We start from the raw sequence: 26,895 nt of genomic DNA, 5'->3' as shown, positions 1-26,895 counted from the left end.
AATATATATATATAAATGCAATCTTAATCATTCACATAATATACATATATACTATTATACTATATATATGATAATTATAAGCAGAAATTAGATCAATAATTTTATATTTAATAAAATGATAATAAATATTATTCACGTAATATTTTATATTGCAACATACGATATCCATAGGAATAGAATTTTTCTCTTATATTAAATCTTTTCTATGTTTGACTAGATATGTAATGATAATAAAGAAGGGTAAATGAGTGTTAAATTATGTTGAAATTTAAAATTTGTAATTTATTTAATTTATAATGTTTTGTGATGTAAATTCTGTGCATTCTTCTGATTTGAATTCGAATAGGAAATAAGAAGATTTTTAAGAACTTATATTCATCCTTCCATTGAGTATTATGTTCTCCTGTTAGAAGGACAAAAGCTTTGTAGAGTTGGTCCCCGCGGATCTTTCTGAAACATCCAGGAAAGAAGTTTAAAAGGTTTGAATTGTTCATTTCTTTGAAGAAATTTTATAAGATCTTTATAAGATTTTATAAGTTATTGAACACAACAAAAACTTTAAATATGAGAGATCATATACGTATTGGCAATTAGACAAAATTCTATATTTTTTCATTCAAAAAAATAATACTAAATTTTTGATCGTATTGTAAATTTTATTTAACGATGTATTAGGAGGTTTTTAGGTTTAATTTCAACATTTCATGTATAATTTCAAATTATTTTGAACGATAAAATTATGATAACAACAATTATGCTTAAATTAATATTATTTTTATAATCTAGAATTTTATTTATTGAACTAAAGTTATTTTATTTATTGACCTCTCGACCGACATCCGGTTTGAACGGAAATTTCCTCTTCGCTAGATACAGTTGCATTGCGGTATCTATTAGTGGGATTTGCAAATATTGAGTGCTTTAGCGCGTACCAAATCCCTCGAATTAGAACAGTAACTCTCAACCTGATAATGAGAATCTAATTTTTCAAAATTAGAATTTCCATCTTATTACTTTTTATTAAATTATTTTTCTATTTTCCCTGATTTTATTTTCATTCACTTTCTTCCATTTTACTTATTTTTTCAACAATTTTTTTTATAATTTAATTTCTTATAAATTAGATTTTAGAATTATTATAGCATAATTATCATTTTTACAGCACATATTTATACTTTTTCCAATTTTCTATCATATCTTCAATCGTTCTACATCGTTCTCTCGCGATAAATAAAATTTATGAAACCAAAATGTCGTTTGTATTCATTCAAACTTTTAATATTTCAATATCTTCTCCCGATTCACATTTCAGTTGTGAAAATCCCTTTTTGAATAAATATTTCAAAGCAACTTTATACTCACCGACAACCACGGATACCAGCAAAATATTGACTGTTGAAACTATCCTGGAATCCTTATCTGAAGACTCTGCGAGCCACTGGTCTGGAACGTCATTAATCAGAGGGAAGAGTGGCATAACATCGGAACCGTTGCATCCGTGCTTGTTTCAGAAATCGAGGCGAACAGTTGGCGAGAAGTTGAACAGGTAAAATCTGTAAACAGCGATGCAACATTGAGAACAAAGATAAAATTACTATCGAGAAACGATGTCTGAATAAACACGCTTCATATTCTTTTTTTGTTATTTGTGAAACGATTGGAAGTTATAGAATCTTTAAAACTATAAATATGTACAAGAAAAGGAAAGAATTTAAAATAAAAAATTTAAAAATAAAATGGCATCGTTTTGAGATGATTCGATACAATTCTAAATAAAATTATTTGAAAACAGAATACGAAACGATTCAAAATTTTTAATTTCAAATGTTTTATTCTTTTATAATTACATATTTCTTATTCGAAATTTATTTAATATATATAAATTTATATCAAATTTTCATTTGCACGAAATTCATGAAATTTTAATGAAATAAAACTGTTGTGAAATAAAAATGATCATTCATTCATTTTCCACACGTTAATCTCAAATATTTGATCCTTTCAAGAATTTCCAATGTCCAGAAAATTCATGTTTCTATATATAATATCTATTAATAATAATTATTTTAAAATCAAACTTTTGTAAAACTATTGAATTTATCATATTTATCATCGAAAGCTTATCAAGATTATACAAAAATCAGTTTCGAGTATGATTCATAGACTTCACCAGATTTCAATGATCACATTCCACAAACAGAATCGAGTTGACAAACCTCGTTCATTTGGAACGTAAGTCGAAGCCATTATTTCAATATTTGTTGGCAGCAGCTTATGAAATATAATAAGTCACAGACAACTGCAGATGCAACATTTGCATTCTATAGGCGTAAGGACAACGATCTCATTTGGGAATGGGCAATCGCGGATTTTTGCATCTGGTGATTTTAAAAAAAATAAACGAAAAGAAATTCGATCTTTTTTACAATCTTTGCTTCTGATAGATTCTCGAATCGTGCAGTAGTATGAAAGTTTGTGAACGAGAGGAGAAGAACGAGATTACCGTTTAATTGCGAATATTTGTTTCGAGGAATTATTATTCCAGAAAATTTTACGAGCCACTCAAATCCTGGAATTTAGTATAATCAGTAAATGTTTGAACGAGGCACGACTGGAATTACAAAGTAAAATTTCTCTCAGATTCCTCAGTCGAGGGCTCTGTAACTTTCTTATGATAACATTGATTAATGATAACGATTATTCGGATATTCTGGTTAAAGGATAAATAAGATGAGGAATCAGAATAAATATTGCATTCTTGATTAATTTGAAGAATTTCTAAATTAATAAAAGAGAAATAAGTAATTGTGAATATGTAATCTTTGTTTGTTTAAAAGATTATTAGTAAATTGAATAAAATAAAGAATAAAAATAAAAAAAATAACATATCTTAACTATAATATTTATTAAATGATCTAATAAATGTTATTTTTGATAGAACAATAAAATTTCTAATTTTTTAAATTATTGGAAAATGAAAATATCGATACGAAAATTTACTAAATTTATTCAATAATTTATTTTTAGTATATAATATTTTTCAATTCTCTTACATATTTTCATTAACATCAACATATTTCTTAAAATTTCCATTTTTACGAATGTAATTAATCTTAAAGATTGTCTATTAGACAAGATTCACTATTTATAAGTTCATTAAATGATAGATAAAATAGTAAACATTATTTTTTTTATTAGTATATATTTTTTTTCATTATGTTATACTTGCTCAAAATAATTGATATATTAAAAAATCATCAAGATGGAAACGGTGATATGTTTTTGTAAATAATTATCAAGAATATTTTTTATATTTTGTAAAGTAAAGTAAATTAATGCATGTTATTTTAAAAAATAATTTCTTATTAAGAAAAAAATTATAATTTTTATAATTCAATTAAATGTAATTCATAAAAAAATAAAGAAAATATGAAAGGAAGGAGAAAATGAAACAATTAGTTTCATTTGTGACAGGACACCGATTATTAAATTTTCATCTTCAAGAATTATAATAATAGATAAGAGATAGATATATTATAATAATATATAATTATATAATATATAATTATAATAAAGCAATTATAATAAAACAATGTCGATGACGATGAATATCAGGACAATAAACAAAACATAAACATTTTCTTTAATTCATTAATTTTTTTTAAATTACAAAGCTGTTTCTATGTTAATTGTGATTTTATCCTGGGAAAATTATCCAACGAAAAAGACTCGAAGAGAGGAAATAAAGAACATTCTGAAAGGAAAGAAAAGCGGAATAGAAGAAATACAGATGAAAACGGAGAATGAGTGGGTAAGTAAAGGTGAATTAATTAATCCAATTAAAAATGTAAGTGTTGAAAACAGTCGCGTAGAGAAATTTCTGTTTTTCCAATTTTTTTCTTTTTTTTCCATGCAGTTCAAGGAAAATATTATCGGACAAAAAATCTTTGACGAGTGAATTCTTCCTTATGAACAAAATTTTCTTATATTATCTTCATAATATTTTTTATATTATCTCGTTGTTTAATATTTCTCTATTAAACATAAAAATATTATACATAATATTATTTTACTTTACTTTCTTTGATCAATTAAAGAAAAGAAAGAGAGGAAAACTTATAAAACTTTTATTAATAAACTTATAAATAGACAAAAGATAATGAACGAAAGATCAATGTTATTTAAAAATTATAATAAACAGAAACAATTAACAACAATTAAAATAATTAGCATGATAATATAGTAAGGAAAGACATATAAAGTTAAATATAAATATAATAATTATATAATAATATATAGTAACATTTTTACAATAATTGAACAATTTATGCAATATTCGAATATACATTCAAATTTAAAGTACACACATTATATTATTTAAAAAATAGAACATTTTTATCTAACATTCGCAATCTAATAATAACAAGAAAGAAGAAAAATTAATAAAGAAAATTAATAAAGTAAGATTTTGTAGGAATTTTTTAAAAAGATATTATTTATTTATTATTATTCACTTTTTTTTTTTAAATCGTTATCTTAAAATATATCAATTATAATCATAATAATTTAAATCTTAATTCTAATTTGAATTTCATCCTATATAATTGTAATTTTAGAAAAATTTTCAAAATTGTTTAGACTAATTTAAATTAATATAATAGAAGTTTAATTATTTGAACGATTGGATTAATCGAATATCGATTATTATTGCGATAAATATTTAACATACATATAAATATGGATATATCGAAATCAAATTAAATTTGTCAACATATCATTGTCAATTGAGCTTTACATCACCACGAATGTCGAAACGTAATTGTTTTATTAATTAAAGTGAAATATGAAATATCGATTCGATTAGATAATGACGAAATCATAAGAATATACAATTTAGCAGCTCAGAAAGACATACGTAACATATAAATATAAATAAATAAATAAAACATAATATTTAAAAAATTATAATCAATTATTTAAAATATTCGATTATCCGATTTTGAAGCCAAATAATCAAGATTTTATTATATTTTTTAAAACTTCTATTTACAAAATTAGAAAAAAAACTCTTGTTAAATTTTGATCATGAATTGCATAATTTTCATTAGCTACAATAACAGAATTTTCTTTTAAAGGAAGGATATCAAGAAAAAAAAAAGATCGATAAATGGAAAAATAATAAAATATTAAAAAATCATATCAAAATAAAATAATAATAATAATAATGAACGAGAAAATTAAACTCGAAAGTTATTGAATTTCGAAAGTATATCGTATCCATTGTACATTTACAACTCATCAAAAATTATTCATCTCAATCAAGATTATAAGGGGAAAAAAAAAAAATTAGCTTCGAAATCTAATATCGTTTAATATTCGTTCTATCGTATTTTAACGATCATACTTCGAGTAAAATCAAGTTGACAAAATCTCGTCCCTCTGAAACGTAAGCCGATGCCATTATTTCGATATTTGTTGGAAGCGGCTTATGAAATATTATAAGTCACAAACAGATGCAGATGCAACATTTGCACGGCGCGCGTATGGACGACAACTTCATTCGGAAATGGGCAAATGGCCGTTCAGTCGAATCGCCAGAGTTTAACGTTCATCGATTTGACGGATTAGTTACCATTTAACGGGGAGGCATGCGGCTAAACACACTCGATGCCGAGTGGTTAAAACGTCCTTAACCGCGACACCAGTGTCATCGTTGGAGATGAAAGCTATAATCAAACCGGAAGATCATCGAAACGTACTAATCGTGAAACAGGTTCCGACACAACTTCCCACTTCAGCTATATTTCGCATCATTTTTCACTCGCCGCACGTTAACCGAATTTCATGCTTTGCATAGAAATTTCAAATTAGGATAGACCGAGGCCGATAGTAACATTTTGACTTTGGAATACGATTAACGCAGAAACTAACACACATGCTAACGATGAAAATGTTACTCGTTCAACATTATTAAGTATCAATTTTAATAGGAAAAATAAGAAACGGAAAAAGTATCGGTAAAACAATCTTGATATTAGAAAATTAATGTGTTTATTGAATTAAATATTATAATAATAAATAAAAAAGAAATAATTTCATCTTATTTATAAAATAATAAAGATTTAAGAATTATTTTATATCATCAATTATAATAAAAATATAAATCATTTTTTAATGTTTTTATCATGTATTAAATTTATGTTCAATGCATTATATCAATTTTTATTTACTAGTTTACTAGTAAATAAAACTAGTTTACTAGTTTATCAAAAAAAGAAAAACGATAATATTCTTTATTTTAACTAAGTTAAAAAGTTTAAATCTAGATAATAATAGTCAATATTATTTTAAAAAAGATCAGATTAAATATTAATAAGTATGCAATAAGTATATTATATAATAAATATATTAAATATGTATAATATTTAAATATTAAAAAAAGAAAAAGTAATTACTTGTAAAAAGAATATTTATATTACATTTTTAAATTAGTAAGAAAAACTTATATATATATTTAACATATTACTTATTATAATATTATTATAATATTTGTAAAAAGTAATATTCAAAATGTGGATTTCAAAACTTGAGCATTTGAACGCTCTCTAATGATTAGTACGTAAGTGTATTCAAACGAATGATGTACATTCATTCTGCCAGTGTGCTTGCTAAAGTTATAATATGATTTATTTAATATAATTCACAAAGTGTTTCATTGCTTATTAATATACTAGCCAGAAAACACGATTGGACTATTTGATATTTCAATTATATTGTCTGATACGAAGGAATATTTTACTTTAAATATCATTTTTCATTATACAATGAAAATTTCCATTAATATTGTACAGTTTGACATTATTTATTTATTTGCCTCCCTGTTACAACCTGATCTATCCTATTAAGAAACTTTGGTGGAATATCAAATTTGCTTCGATAAATTAATCCTTTGTGGACAGATGTCGCTACTATAGCGGCATCAAAGTTACGATTAAATAAAGTTAAATTAAGTTCCAAAATAAATAATACTTAGTTTCTAGTAATAAAAATTTCACAAAATACATTTATTCTTAATATTTAAATGTTTCATTTTTTTATAATTTTATTTCACGCGAAAATATTCTCGATCTACCGAAAATAAAAATATTTATCTGTAATATTAACCTAATAACTTTTAATTTTAATTTTTAATTTTTAATTATAAATATTAATTTTTTAATTTTTCGATTATTGCTCTATTTGATAATGAGAATATACACGTATTAATTCGAATTATTGTATGAAAATTTTAAATAATAATTTAAATATTAAAGGAGAAGATTTTTAGTACGTAAGATATATTATTTCACTTGCAAATTATAAATTAATTTAATTTAATTATAAGGAAAAATGGCCAATCTCTGGATAAATATAATACTTTAAAAAAAAGATATCTAATATAAAAAGAAGATATGTTGTTTTTAATTTTTTCACTTGTAAATTATAATATATATAATATATAAGTAAATCAAAAAATAATAATTTTCAGTACATATTTTTTAATTATTTGTAAATTATAATCAATTTATTAAAATGACGAGTTAAAATAGCTATGTATTTTTTTTTATTGTAAAATTTTTTAGTATATTGCTCTTTTTTGCATTTGCAAATTAATTTAATAGTTTTAAATGCCAAAAACAAATGCTAGGATTAATGCTACAATTAATGAACATTAAATTCTTTCTTCTTTAATATTTCATCCACATAATTCATTATGAAATATTAATGTAAATAAATCAGATTTTGTTATTTGTTATATCAAATAAATATCCATTTTCGAAGTATATTATTTTTCTGTCTCTCAAGTTACGCCAGAGAGAAGATTGAAAGTGATTTCTTTTATTGCATTCTTTTTATATCTTTTTATATCTTTTACATATCACAATGAAACGCTGATAGAAACACAACGGAGCTTATAAAGTCGCGTACTCTTTGACAAGAAATTTTTAATATTTGAGAGCGCCTTGGAAGCAATTGATATCGATCCCAAGGCGCATTCGTACCTTGATTCCTTCCTCAAAAGTATATTTTAATATTGTCTACAGTCTTATTATTCATGTATGGCACGAAAAAGATCTTCTTCGGTAAACAGTGACGAAAAAATATTGCTTTCGATGCAATATTCTTATATTTTCTTCGAATGAATTTTTCTTTTTATTTTAATAAAATAAATTTAAATCACATTATCTCACTTATATTTTAAAAAATATAATTTTTGAAAATTGTTATAAACCGCGAAATTTTATACAATTAACAAAAAAATATAAACAAAAAATATATCGTGTTATTGAAAATATAAATAAATTTGATAAATCGAGTCAAAAAAGAATTCCTTCTAGGTGTCATGTAATATATTTTATTTCAATGTTTCTATAATGCTTCTATAAATAAATTAAAAAATTTTATTTTCTGGAATATGATTAAATTTGTTTATACAATTCATGCAATTCGTGTTCAAATGAAATTAATATCAGAAAAAAATACATGCTGTTTATGCAAAATAAAAATTTTTATGTAAGTATGTAAAATGCCTTGGTAAAAGTAGTTATTTTACTGAGAAAAATAAACTGAGAAAAAAGGGAATAAAGTTTTTTCGTTACAGGTGTCGTTTTCGAGAAAATTGAGTTTAAAAACTCGTCGAGTATACTAACTCCCAACTGAATAGTGCAACTTCATTCAACATTCGACATACAGTGTTGAAAATGTACAACATAAATTGAAAATGTACAATAGCGTGGTACAATTTGTTTGAAAAAGTAAGTGAAATTTAAAAAAAAAAAACCGAATTTGAAAAGAGATTCTCTGCAATCCGTTCAACACATCCGATTCAATACACTCGTTGTTGTGAATTGAAATGCACTTGTATCCAATTAATTTTCAAACTCGATTTTTACGAGAATGAAGCTTTAGATAAAAAAATTTAATTCTTTTCTTTCTTTCATTAATTTTTATTTGTCTAGAATCATCCATCTACCATATTCATACAATTGTATCTCTTTCAACAATTCAAATAAAAAATTAGCTAAAATTAGCACTTATTTTCAAAATTGAATTTTTTAATATATTATCAAGATCGAAAAATTATAAATAAATCAATTTTCTGTAACAATAATCTAATTCAAATAGAAGGACAATCTCCAAATAAAATCTTTGCAACATTGTTCGAAATAACGATCTTGACAATATAGACAATATATTAAAAAAGATCATCAAGATCGATGGTTTTTTCTTTAATCGAAGAATTATTCTCTTATTAGATCATTGTTAAAGTCTTGAAAGACTCAATACAGAAAATTTTAATCTTTCTTTACATTTTATTTTAGAATCGCGTAATCATTTTAAGGTTGTAATATCCATTTTAAGAAGTCCATTAAAGTTAGAATAATATTTTCCTAATTGATAATGTCGAGTGTAAATCTTAAGGTGACATTATTCGGCAGACAATTTTTTATCCCTATTAATATTGTAAGATAGCATTCTAATGGTGACAGAAATTCAATGTGCCATTTATATACATTTCTTTCGTATGGAACAGGCTACCACAATTTTTCTCGTTATATTCTGCGCTCGTTAATTCCTATAGTCATTCCATTAGTCAAATATCAGTTGAGCGAAACATTAATTTTTTATTGTAACTTTTTCAATGAATCAACTTTCTTTTATCAATTGTAATAATTTATACGAGAATAGTATATCAATTAATATTTTGATCGATCGCTTCTAACTTATTTACAGTGAATTATATCCAATAATTGTATCATATATTACTATAATACTTCCATTGCATTAACATTTAACGAACGAATGATAATTGAGCGTATATAATGAATAATTGAGAATAAAGTCGAAAGAAAGAAAATTTCTAAAATTTCGAAATTTATTTAAAAGATCGTTGCATATTTAAGATAAAATAAAGAATCTCTTTGGATTTTAAAATAAATGTTATATACTCATAAATATATTTCAAAGATATTGAAAAAAATGGAAAAAATGTGAAAATAATGAAAAATATGTAAACCAAAGCGTATTTAATATCAAATAAGAAAATTTTCTATCTTTTACAAAATATGAATTTACATAAAAATTCAAAGAATTTATTACTTATCAGAATACTAGTAATATAATTTCAAAAACAATATAATATAAAAATCAGAATATTTGAAAATGCATATCATTCATAACAAAATATCATCGACAAACATTTCAATATGGTAGATTTTCTCTACGTGAAAATGTAATCAAGAATATATTCAAAATCGAGGTTCGAAATTTCTTATTCTCAACAAAGTGTTAGTTTAATAGTTTAAACAAAGGGATGTCGGATTCGATGGAATAAAGAAATGCAGAATTTCTTAGCTACCGCGATTGAATTTATTATTCACGTAACGGAGCGAAGCAGAGTGGAAAAAGCAGGAGAAATATTCGGTTTCAATCTCGGAATCATATTTATCATGTGACCTGAATAGCAGCTCGAATACTGATGCCATACCACTTGTTCGTACAAGAGAAATAAAGAAAGCGACCAGTGAAAAAGAATTTCCTTTCAAATTTGAAATAAACTTATTCGCGCAATCGCGAGTCTTTCACAAAGTCTTGTCATCATTTTCCAAACAAGCGACCTTCCAGCTTTAGCTTTAGTTTCCTTTTTGTTTTTGATGAACGTAATGGCGTGGCGCAACGAAGATCAAAGAAACGAGGGTATTAAAATTATTTTCTCAAATTAAGCACATTGTTTTTCTAAATATGATAAAGTTTTGGAATTAATTTTATGCATCGTTAATAAACAAAATTAAAAATCCTTTTTCTTTTATTATTTTATGATTTTATCTACAAAGTGTGATATGTATTTTTTCCACTTTTATTAAGTTTCATTGTATATTTTTTTGTAAATATAGTAAAATGTTTTAAAATTGCCAATTTATGTACTGTCTGCAAAAACAGTAGAAAGTAATTTAAAAAATTCATGTTACTTTCATATTTGTTTTATTACGTTATATTGTATTCACTTGTTATATTTTTGAGCACACGTAATAAACTTTTATTTATGTGTTGTCTTTAGAATAAAAAAAAATAGTAGTAATTTAGAATGTTGATTCAATTTTTCAGATTTTATTTGTTATTATATATGGTACATATTTTGTCTACGTAAAAAGTCATTGAAAAATTAAAAAATTGAAAAATAATTTTATTTCATTCTTTTAATTATTTACTTATATATATATTTTTTATTTTCATTCGTTTCGTAATATTAATCAAGCATCATTTTATTTCTTCAAATATTTTTTTTGAATTTAGAAAATTATCGACAAATCTTGGATTTCTCTCAATTGAAATGCGAATTATAATTATGTTCTTTTTGTGCTTTTTCGTTATAAGAATGAATTCAAAATGCTTTTTAATGTTGCAAAATTCTATTTAAATTTAACTCAATAAGTAATCTGAGAATATAAGTAACGTAATTATTAATCTCTTATCTGTTACATTAAAAATACATATTTCACTTTCCATTTTTAATCGAAGTTTTATTTGACTTCATTTCAGTTTATGTAAAATTATAAATTTCAAAGAAACTTTTATATGTATTCGATATGGATTTAGATTAGGATAGGTTGAATTAGATTAAGTTAAATTAGATGATGAAAGAGAGATTCAAAGATTAAAGATATATACAGATTATGTTCACTTAATTGTTAATGTGATGATGATAATTTTATTAATTCAGAAATTTAAAAATGCAAATAAAGGATTAATGATCAAGGATTAATTTAATAATGATTTAAGAATAATTTGTGTTTTTCTCGTCAAAAATGAAATTTCTTACAAGGAAATTATCTTACGTGAGATGAAGCTGAATATTTATACATTTTTCATACTCTTATAATTAAAAATAGTTATTATTTTAATAATTTTTATGAATATTGTTTAATATTCTGTAATTATTTATATATGTATATATGTATAATTATATATATTTCTTATATATATTATCATATGAATATTTAAAAATAAACATTTTTTTGATAATTCAGATTAACAACTTATAAAGTTTTTAAATATTTAATTGTTTAAATATTCATATATCAAATAGATATTATATATTTAATAGAATATTTTAAGAAATTAATAAATAGAAAGTTTAAAATTTATTTTAAACTCATTGGAAAAGAGTAATAGAAATTTATATAAAATATAAAATAGGATTTTATTTAAAATTAATTTTAAATATAAAATTAATACATGTCATTGAAATAAAAGAGTGAAATATATTTGTAATTGATTTGATTTTCCTTTAGTTGCTTCTAAATTTGTGAATACGAAAATTTAAATAGAAATATTAATTTTTAATAATCGATCTAAAATTCGAAATGAAATATTTAAAGATTTAATTTAATTTTCTAGAAATATTTTCAGAAACTTTGTTATTAAAAAAAAGATATATTTAAATTTTTAGTCATTCGATTGAAGAAATATATCACATACATCTTACCAAATTAATTATTTCTAATTATTAAAATGTATAGAAAATATAAGAGTAATTTTTTACGTACTCTCATCCAAGTCCAATAAATTAGGACTACAGTCAAATTCTTATTCTCGTAAATTCTCGCTGTGACGATTCCTTTGTCTCGATATTCCATGTTTATATTTGATGGTTCAATATATATTAGAGTCAGACCAAAATGCACACTCTTTTTATTCTTTTGTTTATATTTCTCATTATCATTCTCTTGTTCTGTAATCCTTTTAAACTCAAAATGATAAAACCAATATCACTTAACAATATTACTAACCAAAAGAAGGTTAGTAATATTGTTGTAATAATTATTTTTATTCATAAAAATTTATTTTATTTTTAATTTTTTAGATCATATTTATCATGTTATTTTTTTCTAGTAATCATGGAAAAAAAGAAAATCAATTTTATCGATTTGTTATCGATAAATTATCATTTTCAGAAGTAATAATCTTTTTTTATATTTACATATACAAATTTTAACAATAAAAATATTTAAACAGTTCTTTATTCTGTATAAAATCTTTTAATTTTAATTTTATAAAAAAAAAAAAAGAATTTATAATCATTTTCTTTTTTGTGATTACGTGTACAAAATCGTAACATGATAAAATTTATTTTTATGTAAAAATAATATAAATAAAAATGTAAGAATATAATTAAAACATAAAAACAAAATTCAATGGAATGATTTTATTGCTGATAATGATTTGGATTTGTTTTAATGGAATGATAGATTTAATTTAATAAAAATAAATACTACGCAAAAAACAATATTTATAAAATTATTTTTTAAGAACATGTCTTTATATAGACTAATTGAACAATAATTTTATTTTTATATAAATATAATTTATAATAATATAATTCTAAGCACATTGTTAAATTTTTGTAAAAATTATTCGGAAATGTTAAAAAAGGAAAATACTTTAAAAATTGTTGGACCTAAATTCAACTGGAAGAATTATGGGATGAGTGGGACAAACAACTAAATATTCAGATTCACAAAAAGATTTATGAATTAGAAGAAAGAAAGTATCATGCAAAGAATGAAAAAACTGATCGAAAGATTAATTAATGCAATAATATTTAATTTAACGACAATATTGGTAAAAAAATAATTTAAATAATTAATTTTGAAATAAATAATTTCGAATATAAAACATCATTTGATCTTTAAAAAAGTAATAATATAAATAAATAATAATTTTAGTTACAATAATTATAATTTTAGTTTACATTTTTAACATTATGCGTATTTAAAGATTAAACTTCAATGATCTTGATCTTGATATATCATTCTTTAATTAACAGAAATTAATAACAGAAAAAATTTTTAAATTATTATTATTAAAAAATTTCAATAATATTATGCAATTCTCCAATATTTTATAAATTAAAATATTATATAAATTTAAGTGTTCTATAACTAAGTTTATAAGAAATTATAAGAAATATTTCATAAAAAGATGAAACTTTACTTTATTTTATAATTAAGATTATCTCTTAATGATTTAATGTTGGTTGAAATAAATTTAAATGTGACGTCCATTATTGATTTCAAATATTAAAAACTGTATTTACTAATGATAATAATCTTCTTTATTTATTAGATTAATTTGAAGTTAAACTAAAATTATTCTAAAACTAACTTAAATATTCTATCACAAATACACTTACCCTAAACTTTAAACCGCAAATTTACATCAAATTGTAAGTTTCAAATTTTCTCTTATTAGCATGTAAGATTAGATTAAAACAATTTAGCCATCTGCGTTCATCTACAGGAATATTTTTACCACATATATTTTAAAATATTAATTATAAACTATAAAGAAATTTAAATTCTAAATAAAAATAAAAGACAATTCCAATACCAATTTTTCCACCAATTCCATTCCAAATTTTTCATAAAGTATATACTTGTACATATTATTATATTTCATTATAATTTTTCTTATTTTTTTATAAAAACAAAAAATTCACATTAACAAATTACAATGTAAATATTAAGAAAATAATTAAAGAAATAAGAAATTGCGTTGCATAATATTGAATTTTATTATTTGAAATTTATTATTTATAACAAATATTACAAAAATTAAAGCAGGATAATGGTTATGTATATTATATAAATTAAACATATATAGAGAAAAGTTGTTCAAAATGTAATGTCTGGCACAGAAATTTTCATATAACGGTTTATCATAGTTAATGCATAAGTTGTGTCTTCAAAATTAACAATAATTTCATTTTGTATGAAACATTATGAATATAGTATAGATCAAATTTTTTTTTACTAATGAAACATCACTTCAATAAAGTAAAAATCGATCTTTTAAATAATTAACATTATTTTTCATTTCTTTTTTAAATAATTTCGTAGTAATAGAATAAAATTTTAAACTATAAAGTAATTAAATTTTAATACTTTATTATTCTGGTATAAAAGGTATCTAGACTAAAAAATATGAAAGAACGATGAAAATTTAAAATTTAAGTTTCAAAGAAATTTTTTGCATAGATTTTTATTAAAATCATCGGAGTTTTCATGAATTTTCTATGAATTTTTTTTTGCATAATTTTTTTTTATTTAACTCTATATGTATTTTTGCTAAAACAAATTTTAAATTGTATCACGCGTATTATCTCAAGAAAAAAATTATGAAAAAATAAATTCTTATCATTAATAATTAAATAAAAAGAATTTTTCTTTGTTTCTTTCCTCGTTTTATTTTAATTTATTTATTTATTTATAGTCTCTCCTCCTCTTTTTTCATTTCTTTCTAATAAATAAATAAATAATCATCAAACAGAATATTCAAAGCAATATTAAAATCGAATCTCGAGTTGTTCGATCTTGATTTGAAGGATTCGATGAATAAGAAAAAAAGGAAAAAAGGAAAAAAAATCAAGAAACGCAACAGTTATTATCATCGTTACAGAGTGAACGCGTTTAAACGTTGTTGGCCATTTAACAGATCCGGCACGTTTCTACAATGTAGCCGGGAGTAGTTACACATTATAACCTTCTTAGCTGCTGAAGAAAGGATCTTTTGTCTGATGTGTCTTCATTCCACGTTGTAATACATTTTGTCAGGAATTCCCCGGTGCAAGAAAATTCAACGTTTTGAATGGCGGTGGCCTGAAGCGACAAAATGACTGCCTTTATTCGCCAACGTTCAGGGATTGTTCGAAATAAGAAGAGGGAACTATGCCACGAAGCTTTTAACGCATGAATATTGTTCGCTGAAAGCACGGAATAACTGATTAATAATTTTTTATTACAGGGACTGTGAGAAAACTGGGGAGGAGTTGCGAGGTGAAGATCGAATAATTTACATTTGTATTTTGTATTTTTATTACATTTGTATTTTTTTCTTGTACATGTAAATACGTATATCAATGATTAAACGATTTTGAAAATCTGATTTTAATAAAATATAAATAAAATGATCTATTTTTCAAAGGAAAATCTCTTTTAAATTTTCATTGAGTTTTTTTTTATATTTTGTATCAAATTTCATTGGAAAATATTTTTTACGATAGTATAGCATTGCTAATTATTTTATATTTTGTTTTATGTCATAATATAAATTCAATATGTTAAAAAAAAAAAAAATAAAATTATATTTTAAGGATGGATTTCTTTTCTCCCTCGAAGTAAATATTTCAAAAGACATAGATACATCAAAAGAAATGTATTCCAATATATATTTCATTATAGTCTGTTATTAATATTATATTAATGTTTAATATGAAATAGAATTATTGTTGATTTTGATGGCAATTTATTATTCGAAATTTAACAAGATATATGAAGAATAAATACAATAAATATAATAAAATAACAAATTGTATATTATATGAATTTAAATGCTTCTTTTGCAGAATTAAAATTTAATATAATATAAAAGTTTATTTATATTGAAAATATAAATCAAGAAAATTAAAAATTATAAGAATCGATTATAGTTTTTTAATGAAGATATGAATATTATTTTTAATAAAACTACAAAAGTTAAATTCTTATTGCGTTACGATATTTTATTTAATCTTTGTAATTTTTTCCTGTAATCTATAACATTTAAATGATATTACAAATTAAATATTCCTAGAAACTAGATGAAACGTAAGATTTTTTTGAAATCTTCTAACTAATGCTATCAAGAGATTAGATCAGAAATTTACATTCATAACATGGACAAAAATTTTAAATTAAAATTAAAATTCTTATCAAGAATATTTTTAATTCTTCTATTATTTTAATTTTTTTTTTATATTTTTCTTTCTCTTTATAACATTTTTGTAACAATCGTAAACGAAACGATCAAAGCAATCGAAACTATTACAAATCTCAAGATAGAAATAATGATTTTAACATACGAGATTAACATAAAAGTTCTTATTTTCTATCTTGATATTTTACATATTAATAAAATTTAAAAAATATTGCTAAAATAATCTGTTAAAATGAAAATGCAACAGATTTGGAACATTATAATTTGTTTGAAATGAATAAAAAATTATTACAGAGAGTTGAGAACAAATGAATAAACAATATGAAATTGTAGAGAAATATGATGAAATATCTGAAACTTTGGTTTAATTAAAAAATAATACAAATTTTTTCGTTATCTTCATTTTATAAAATTAAAAGAAGAAACAAGTATTTATTAAAATTATTCTCTCTCGCGGTCTAAAAACACACATATAATATAATGACAAAGGAAATAATATTAAATAAATAATTTCCAATCTTGATATAAAATTTATTTTTCATTTACAATATAATTAATTGTTTCTCAAAATCAATTTATTTTTTTCGATGTCTTGGGTTATTTCAAATTATTTTCATTTGCATAAAAATTTCACACGAAACTATAAAATTAAATGAAATGAAATTAAACAATATATTACGATTTTGATTACGATTTTTCCCTTCCTTTTTTTTAAATTCTAAAAATAAAAAATGCGAAATTCAAAAAAAAAATTTATTTTCTCTCATCTAATATTCAATTTCAAGGATAACTTCACGCAAATCAAATACAACAATTTCGTCAGGGCACCAAAAATAATGTCCTGTAAAAATCCTTCGAGCAATCATCCTAGATTCATGCAAATCGAGCGTAATACGTGGTTGATCAAATACATTTCACAACACGTTGGGATATTTTTATTTTTTCTCTCTTTCATCTATTTCATTCCCTTCCCCTTTACTTTCTTACATTTCTTTTTCTTCCTTCTTTTTATTCGTCATATTAGAAGACGAAAGCGGTGTCGACGTTTTAATGAAATCGAGCAGCAAAAAGGAAAGGGGGGGAGAGGGAGGGAGGCTTTTCGTTGGAGAAATGTTAATACAAAAATGACAAGTGAGAAGAATTTCATTAGAGAGAGCTGGATGTAATAAGTACAACAGCTCGGAATGGAAATCATAAGGGGGAAAGTGGTGGAGAATGGTTGAAGATATCTATTTATTCGTTTATTAAGTTATAGACAGCGTTATTTTATATATATATTTCTCCATTTTTTTTTCATCTTTGTTTAATCCAGCGTGTTCGCCTCTGGCTGTGAACAGTCATAACGCAGCTTGAAATTTTTCATCCTTATTGAAATACACTATTTCACGCGCGGTTTGCGAAATATTGCCGTTACTTACACAATATTATTGGGATTTATACTTTTATATTTTATGTTTTTAATATGCACAAAGAGGAGGATAATATGAAGGAATTTCGTCTTGGATTTCCGTAATGTACACATGTACAAACGCACACAGTGAATGTACGTTGAGATAATTTAATTATTCTGGCCAATCAGAATTAATTAATCTTTAAGAGAAACATCGACACGTATCACATGTGTGTACTTCAAACTATATTTTTTTTTTCAATAGCAAAATATCAAATATAAATATTTTAAATAGTAATAAAAAGTTATCTACATTGCATAACATATTTTAAATAAATATGAACAAAGAATTCAAAATTATCTTTTTTGATAAGAGATACTCGGTCTATATTCTTTATAATTTATAGCTATATCCTCCTTTATATACGTACAGCCAAGTATAGATAAATTTACTCTCCAATTTCGACCGAGATTCGAAATGGATGCTACGTCAATGACAGCATTCGATCGCACATCGCACGCATAACTCTTGATGCGAGCTTGAAATTGAGATCGTTCCACAACCAAAATCTGATCAGATTTTCACTTATTCTTTTCGTTTTCAGTCAAAATAGAAGTGTTTTTTGTAAGAAAGACTGGAAGAATTTTTCATAGATGAAAAAACTTATCACGCATTTTGGAAAAAATTTATCGAAGTCAATTATGTTGGAAAATAAATATATCGTGGATAAAGTTTTTTTTCAGAGGAAAATTCGTTATTTGTAAAATTATTAATATATTTAATAAAAAGAAATGGGATGTTTTATAATTGAAATATTATAATCAATAATAAAGATTAAATGAGATAAATTTACATCGAGAATTTTTCAAATTTTTCAAATGAAATATTGTTTGATGAAGTAAAGTTTTTTATTTTATTTATAATTTTGTTTAAAGATAAAAGTTATGAATATTTTAAAAGAGAGAGTATTGTATGCAGTATGCATAATTATAATAAAAAAAAAAAATTTAGATTACTGAAATCAATAAATAAGGTTATTACAAGACATAAAGAAAATTCACGAAGAAATTAGTTAACAATAGAAGATAATTTAAAAAAAAAATGTGAAATAAGTTTAATGGAAAATACAAATAAAATTTAAAAAATATAAAAACAAAACAGAGACTATAAGAGAAAAGATCAAAAGAAAAAAATATAACGATTAGTGAAAAAAAAAAGTGAAAATAAATCATGTTAATGATATTCATGTTAAGAATAATATGGAAAAGAATATGTCATCAATATTAAACAGGATGAATAGATAAAATGGATACAATGAGTAAAGAAATGAAAGATGTAAGAGGAACTGAAGGAAATAAGAAAAAATATGCAGAAGTGATCGATATTAAAGAAAATTTCAATTATAAGAAAGGAAATGGAAGAAAAAAGAAAGAAAATGAATAGAGAAAAGAAAAATCTTAGTGGAAAGAATTGAACAGCTGGAAAGAATAAAAAAGAAAGGAAGAGAAACTAAATATTATTATTAAAGAAATATAAAAGAAGAAATTAGAGAAATATAAAATTTCACGTAAAAAAAACTAAGATATAATAGTAAAAATAGAATAAACCCGAGTAATAAAAACAGCCAATAATAATAAAATGTAACTGATTGTAAAAACGTACTAAAAATAAAGGAAATTCCAATTCAATGAGAAAAAAAATTTTATAAAAGAATTATAAAAAGATATATACAGAACATAAATAAATGTATAGAAGAAAAGTACAAGGTAAAAAAGATCATTAAAAAGTCTATATGCAAAAATATTAATGGAAATATGATGTGAGATTAATCAAAGTTAGTTATTTTGGCAAGAAGTATTTTAAAAATAATATAAAAAAAAATTAAAATAATATTTTAGAATAATATGATAAAAATCGATACATTGTAAATATTCAAAATATAGAAATATATAAAGAAAAATTTAGCCAAAAATTATAGATTTAATTCGAAACTATTGAAATAGAAATTTTATTTAATTATAATTAATTATAATTAAATTATTTAATTTTAATTATAATAATTATTTAAAATATTATGAAAAGTTGGAAATAAATAGAGTATATGTAAATATACATTACATTTATTTTCTTTTTTTTGTTGTCTAAATTCTTAGAAATAAAAACCAAATTTTGAGACAAAAGTTACTTTTCTTAATTTTTGATTTCTTCTTTTCTGATTTATTTTGTTCTTCTAAATTCATTTTTCTATGTGAAGTCTTAATGATTGAATAATTATAAAACAACGTAATTTATATCTAGATCGAAAATTTATTATATTTATTAATAATTATAAAAAATATTTATCTATATAATATTAAAAAAATAAATAATATAAATAATATAAATAATATATAATATAATAATATAAATCTTTATAAATTATTAATAAGTATTAAATAATACTTTGAATGATTTTTAATTTACGAAACAAAATCATTAAAATTTGGAAAGGGAGGAATGATTGAAAATAAAACGAAAATTAACAAGATTTTAAAAGAAAAATATTATTCATGATATGCTTGATATATATAATTTTTATATATAGCAAGACTTCAAAAGAAAATTTTCTGATTTTGCGATATTGATTCAATGTTAATCTATATATATGTACGAAACAGATGCAGAGTTTTCTGAAGTCAAGCAAAAAGCTAATCATATATGATTCTTGTTCACAAAAGTCTTGATAAGGAAGAAAGAGAGATATGAAAAATGGATTATAGTCAAATATAGTCACAGTTTTAAAGATATAAGTTAAAGTTATAGTAAATAGAAAAAAGTCACAATAAGAATAGAGCCAGAAAGAAAATCTTTTGAAACATTCTATATAAAGTATTCTGAGTTTAATGAAACATATTGACACTTGAAATATATATCTAATAATATCATTACATCTTGAGTATTTCACAACCAATTAAAATTACTTATTCGTTAAATTACATTCTTTATCCATAATCATAAAATTTTCATCATTGAAATACTATATATATTTGTTTATTATTTATTAAATGTTTAGTATACTATACTAGTATATAACTAAATAAATTTGAAAATATTATAGATTATATATATTTTTTATATTATAGATTATTATAGATTTATATATCATATAAATTATAATATAATAATATTATAGATTTTTATATCATATAAATTATAATATAATAATATTATAGATTTTTATATCATAATAAATCTTATACACAAGAAATATAATCATAAAAAAATTGTATTTTTAAATGTACATAATAATTATAATAAATTATACAAAACAATACAATATAAAATTTTAATCAAACGTAATTCATGTCACAATGATAATGTAAATTGTGAAACCTAACCTAATAATCTATTAATTTAATTCATTAATTTTTTTCTTATTCAGATTAACTTGGATTATTACTTAGATTATTACTAGGTTATATGCATATAGTATGACTACATATATAGTATGACTATCTATATTAGAATTCACTTTTCTTGAACTTATGAATATATTCATAAAGTAAGTTCAGGGAAAGTTTTTTGCGAATATCTTGGAAACTAAAATCGACCAGCGGTAATATGTGTAAGGAAAAGTTCAGATTGATGATCTTGACAACATGTTTCAAGATCATTGTAATCGGCGAAGAATATTCTTTTGTTAATAATTATTATTATATTAATATTAATATATAATTAATTAATATATAATACGTATTAGTACGCGTAAAAAAGATATATTTAAGTAATTATACATAATCTGATAATTTGTAATAATATAGCGATCAAATATTATACATCTTGAACCTATCTACACTTAGATACAATGTAAAAATCAATAGTTGCAAAATTTAATGGATCTAGTAAATAAATATAATCGATAGAAAAATTATTTGACTCATTAATAAAAATATTATCATGCATTTAAAATCTAAATAAAAACTAACTTTACAAAAATGACTATACATTATACTATACTGACTATACATTATACTTAAAAGTAATACAATATCCAAGTTCAATATATTCGTAGAATTCATTTGATCGATTCTAAAGATCAAAACAAAGAAAAATTACTGTATAAAAATATCGATTGAGACTTATTTGTAGGATATGGATTAAATATAAATATAAAAATGAATAGAGAATTATCGATTGCTATTATATATATCCTTTAACGATAATTCTCTACATATATAAAATAGAATAAAATACATGCAATAAATAAAAATTGAAAAATAGAGAATTTATCAATAGTGATGAATTATAATGTTTTTCAAACACTGTATATTTTTAAATGAAAAAAAATCATGGTATCATAAGTGAATATGTTTCTCTAATTGTTAAAAGGAATCGTTTCGAATTTTTATAAATATTTATCTCAAGAAAAAAAATACGTGTACAATTCATGTCTATTATTATTTTGATTTGTATCTGCATAATTTTTTCATTTTATTCTTATTTTTTACGCTTGATTATTATTAATATATGTGACTTTGAAATTCATTTCGATTTCATTAAATATTCGAAAATTCAATACTTCGAATAATTTCAATATTTTTTTTTCAGCATTGTCATACCAATATCTATATATCATAGACTCTCAAATAAATATATAAATATGAAATTAAGAATGAGAAACACTATATTATTATTTATATTAAACAAATTTTTTATTCATCTTTGCTGAATTTAAATGAAATTTATAGAAAACCAAAAATATTATTAATAATTTAATAGAAATATTAATAATAAAATGTGAAAAAAAATTAACAAAAAATAAAATTAAAAATATTTCGTACAGAAAAATAAAAAGAAGAATTAATGGAAGAATTAATGAAAGAATTAATAAAATTAAAATTGATATAGATAAGTACACATATTTAAGATTAGAGCAATAGTTACAAATACCATAATATACTACATATAAATAAAAACTTACGAATATAAATTAAAAATTATTATTAATTACAGATTATAAATTAATAAATATCTATAATTTTATTATAAATTACATTAAGAAATCTAAAAATAAAGATTAAGATTGTAATGCAATAAAATAAATAAAATAAATATACATATGCATTAAGCATCATGTTTTTAAAGATAATTTTTAATATTTTATATTATTTTTTTAATGTTATAATATTATTATTATATCATATCATATAGAATTTTTAATATTCCACACGAGCAAATACAGGTCAACCATATTTTACAATCGTACGAAATAACAGTGCGATCTCAAACCCGAGTGTTACACAGGCATACTGATTTCCGTTCGTTTATGATACAACTGTTTGCTCTGCTGGTTACAATTTCACGGGATCATAGTTGCAAAGGATTTTTGAAAACCATCGTTGCAAATCGATCGTATCGTATGTGTATCGTATAAAAGTTGAGATGATTGTTCACAAAGCCACGATCATTCACGATCATACGATAAATTTTATTCATGATAATAAATTTGACGAATTGGAAACAGATTGAATAGCACGTATCGACCACCTGTGTCTCTGTGCAACAGTATAAATAAAAGGAAACGGTTTAGTTCTTTTTTTTTATGTAGAATAAATTTTACTGCATTCCGATAGATGGCAATACTTGCACTTGGACAAGAATGATGAGAATTGATATTCTTAAATTTTTTTTTTCTTTATTGTGAGTAGCAGATAAATATTCATGAGAAAAGTATCATTCTTTGATTTCGATGACTTTTTAATATATTATCGTCACACTAAATAGTGTTATGAAAGTTTTATCGTTGTTTATTAAAAAGTTATTAACATAATCTAACTTAATCTAAATACAAAATCGTAAAACAATTTAAATCTATAAAGAGATTATTTTATATTAAGAAATAATTTATTTTTATTATCCTTTTAATTTCCAATATTGCATAATGTAACATTTTTAATTTCTTTTAAAGTAAAAGTTAACTGTACTTAGCTTCATTTATTCAAACATAATTAAATTTTACTTTTTCTAAAATTTACTAAAAACTTCTTCTAATTTATTATTATATCATATTATCTTATATTATAATTATATAAAAAATTTTTTGAATCAAGTTGCTCAATTTTAGCTTTTTATTCGATTAAAATTTAATTTTTGCAAATAGTTTTGATCTGTTAATTAATTTGAAAATATGTGAATTTTAGATAATGATTCAAGAATATAAAAGATTAATATTTTTTTATATGTATTGTAACGACTATTAAGAATTAAAATATAATTAATAATATAAAAAACATAATTTTTATTATTTTAAATTTTCATAAATTTCATTACTTTTAAGTAATAAATATTTTGATACTTTAATTGCTTCATTTTGAGTAAATTTTTTTAATTTGGATTTCGTTATTCATTAAACTGTACAAATACAACTATTAACTAATTAAAACTTTTTTTGTAGAAACATACGTGTAAAAGTTTTTTAAATTATTTATTCTAAAAGGAAAATTCATGATTGTAAAATTTTTCATTATTCATATAAATCTGTAATTGAACAACATTTACACGATTTAAAAACAGAGTTTACTAAAGTGTGACAAAATATTTCATATATGCAATTTCGAAAATATATCTTTTATATTTTTCGATGTGTCTCAATTTCAACATTCATTCAGTTATTATCATATAATTATAGTTTCCAACAAAACAATATTAAAAGTTTAAAAGTTTAAAATTCTTGTATATAAATCATGAGGGAGCAATTCTCGAGAAAATAATTTTTGTATCAAATAATAAAACGTTAATAAAAAGATATAATTGAACAACTTTTTGTATGGAAAAATTTTGAAGGTTATAGAGTAATTAATTTTTAATTTAATTTTTAACGACACTAACAAAATAATTGTAAAAGAAATTAACAAAATCAACAAATTTTCTAAGTGAGAAAAACACGAAAGTAAATAGTAATTTATCTAAAACCTATTTTGATATAGAAGTAAAACTAAAACCAAAAAAAAAAAAAAAAAGAAAGAAAAAATTGACAAACAGTTTATGCGACGAAAAAAAAAATAAATAAAATATATTGGTAAACACAACAGGTTAATATGATACACTGTTTACCGATTGCGAAAAACAACGGAGAAAAAACTTATTGACAATTTTGCGGGTCTATAAACCAGAACAACGGATCTAGTCCGACAGTAAAAACACGGATTGTAAATCAAACACGACATCGATATTTTGTTGGGAATTTATGATGTTTTGAATTCGCGGATTACTGTTCCCTGGATATGTGGTTTTCCATTTCTAATGCAACATTCGTGCTGATGGTAATGACAAATTGTTACAAAATCCGATAAATCACGATCCAGTATTGACAATTTGTTTTACGTTCGATTTTGTACAAGTCACGTGAAACAAAAAAAAAATTATATGGTATCTATTTTTAAACAAATATTCTATTGATATAGCAAAATAGTTTATCAACATTAAAATCTTTTCTTTTTTTCGTCTATTATTAAAATAATACTATTTCAATATTTAATAATTATTAATAAATTTGTCTTGTATTCTAATGAAATAATAAAATCATATTGATCATTAATGTATATCGACTTTGTAATTATGAAGATCATAAAGGTCAACTTTAAAAGGATTACCACGAATTGAAATGATATTTCTTAAATTCTTGTGACATAACTATATATATTATATAATTATATAAATTAGAACGTTATTGTGATTTATTTTAATAAACTATATATTTAAAAAAAAAATATATTATAAATAAGAATAAATAATCTGTTCATTCGTTTGTTCGCACAATTCTCATGCTAAAAATTTAAAATTTATCTAAGAAATCTATACAATAACTTTAGTTACAATACATAGTTATTATGATATGTTATATGTTACTGAAATATATATAATAGTTCTTTTCTTATCTGTTTTAAAAAAACTATTAAAATAATTTTGAAACATTTAAAATGAAATGTGAACTTTAGATTCCTTTTGTTAATATTTTATATTATAAATAATAAAAGAATATGATTGCACATATATTGCATGCTCGCATTTAATTCTTCAATGACAGCTGAATGGAATTGGAATTTCGTTTACATGCAGATGAAGAGATTTTACAGATAAAATTGTCTCAATTTTTTTTTTTTTTTTTATTAGAAACATTAGAATGTCCTCCATATGTTTCATAGACTATTATTTCTTCATATATCTCTATTTATAATAGTGTTGTTCGTTAGCTGCTTAGATGTAAAAATAAATATCGTCATTTTTAATTTAATATTATTATACAATATAACAGTTATTATACAGAAGAGATATTTTTTATTTTTTTATTTTTAATTTTTATTTCTATATATTTCTATATAATGTATTGATAATTCATTTTTATATATGAGTATATATATATATGACTATATATATAAAATTAACTTGATTGAATTCTGTCTAAAAAATTGATAATCATAATAAATGATTATACAGATATTTATTAATCAATTTTAATGAATATAAACAATTCTATGTTAGAGAATTGTTCAAGGAAACTATTATTCATTTAATTACATTATATTATCTTTTCAGCTTTCTCTCACAATTTATATTTGACACAAAATTTTATATATAAATTATTCATTAGTATTACCTCAATGAAGAAATAAAGTAAAAAAAAATTCAGTTCATATAAAGGCATATAAAGGAATTTAAAGAAATAAAATCT

At 22.1% G+C, this 26,895-nt stretch overlaps 1 long non-coding RNA gene across 3 annotated transcripts in view; it reads right to left on the bottom strand.

Moving 5' to 3' along the window:
• Positions 1 to 244: 244 nt before the first annotated feature.
• Positions 245 to 26,895, bottom strand: part of LOC102656601 — a 391,711-nt gene continuing 365,060 nt past the window's right edge. For all 3 annotated transcript variants that reach the window (XR_003305932.1, XR_003305933.1, XR_001705428.2), the window contains 2 exons: positions 1,363 to 1,553; positions 245 to 450 (listed from right to left, as the gene is read on the bottom strand). This is a non-coding gene — a long non-coding RNA (uncharacterized LOC102656601). The remainder of the gene's footprint in view (positions 451 to 1,362; positions 1,554 to 26,895) is intronic.

This window comes from Apis mellifera, linkage group LG13 (genome assembly GCF_003254395.2).
Source record: "Apis mellifera strain DH4 linkage group LG13, Amel_HAv3.1, whole genome shotgun sequence".
Taxonomy (NCBI): Eukaryota; Metazoa; Arthropoda; class Insecta; order Hymenoptera; family Apidae; genus Apis; species Apis mellifera.
The sequence above is the reverse complement of the archived record's forward strand: the minus strand, read 5'-3'. Positions and strand labels throughout refer to the sequence as shown.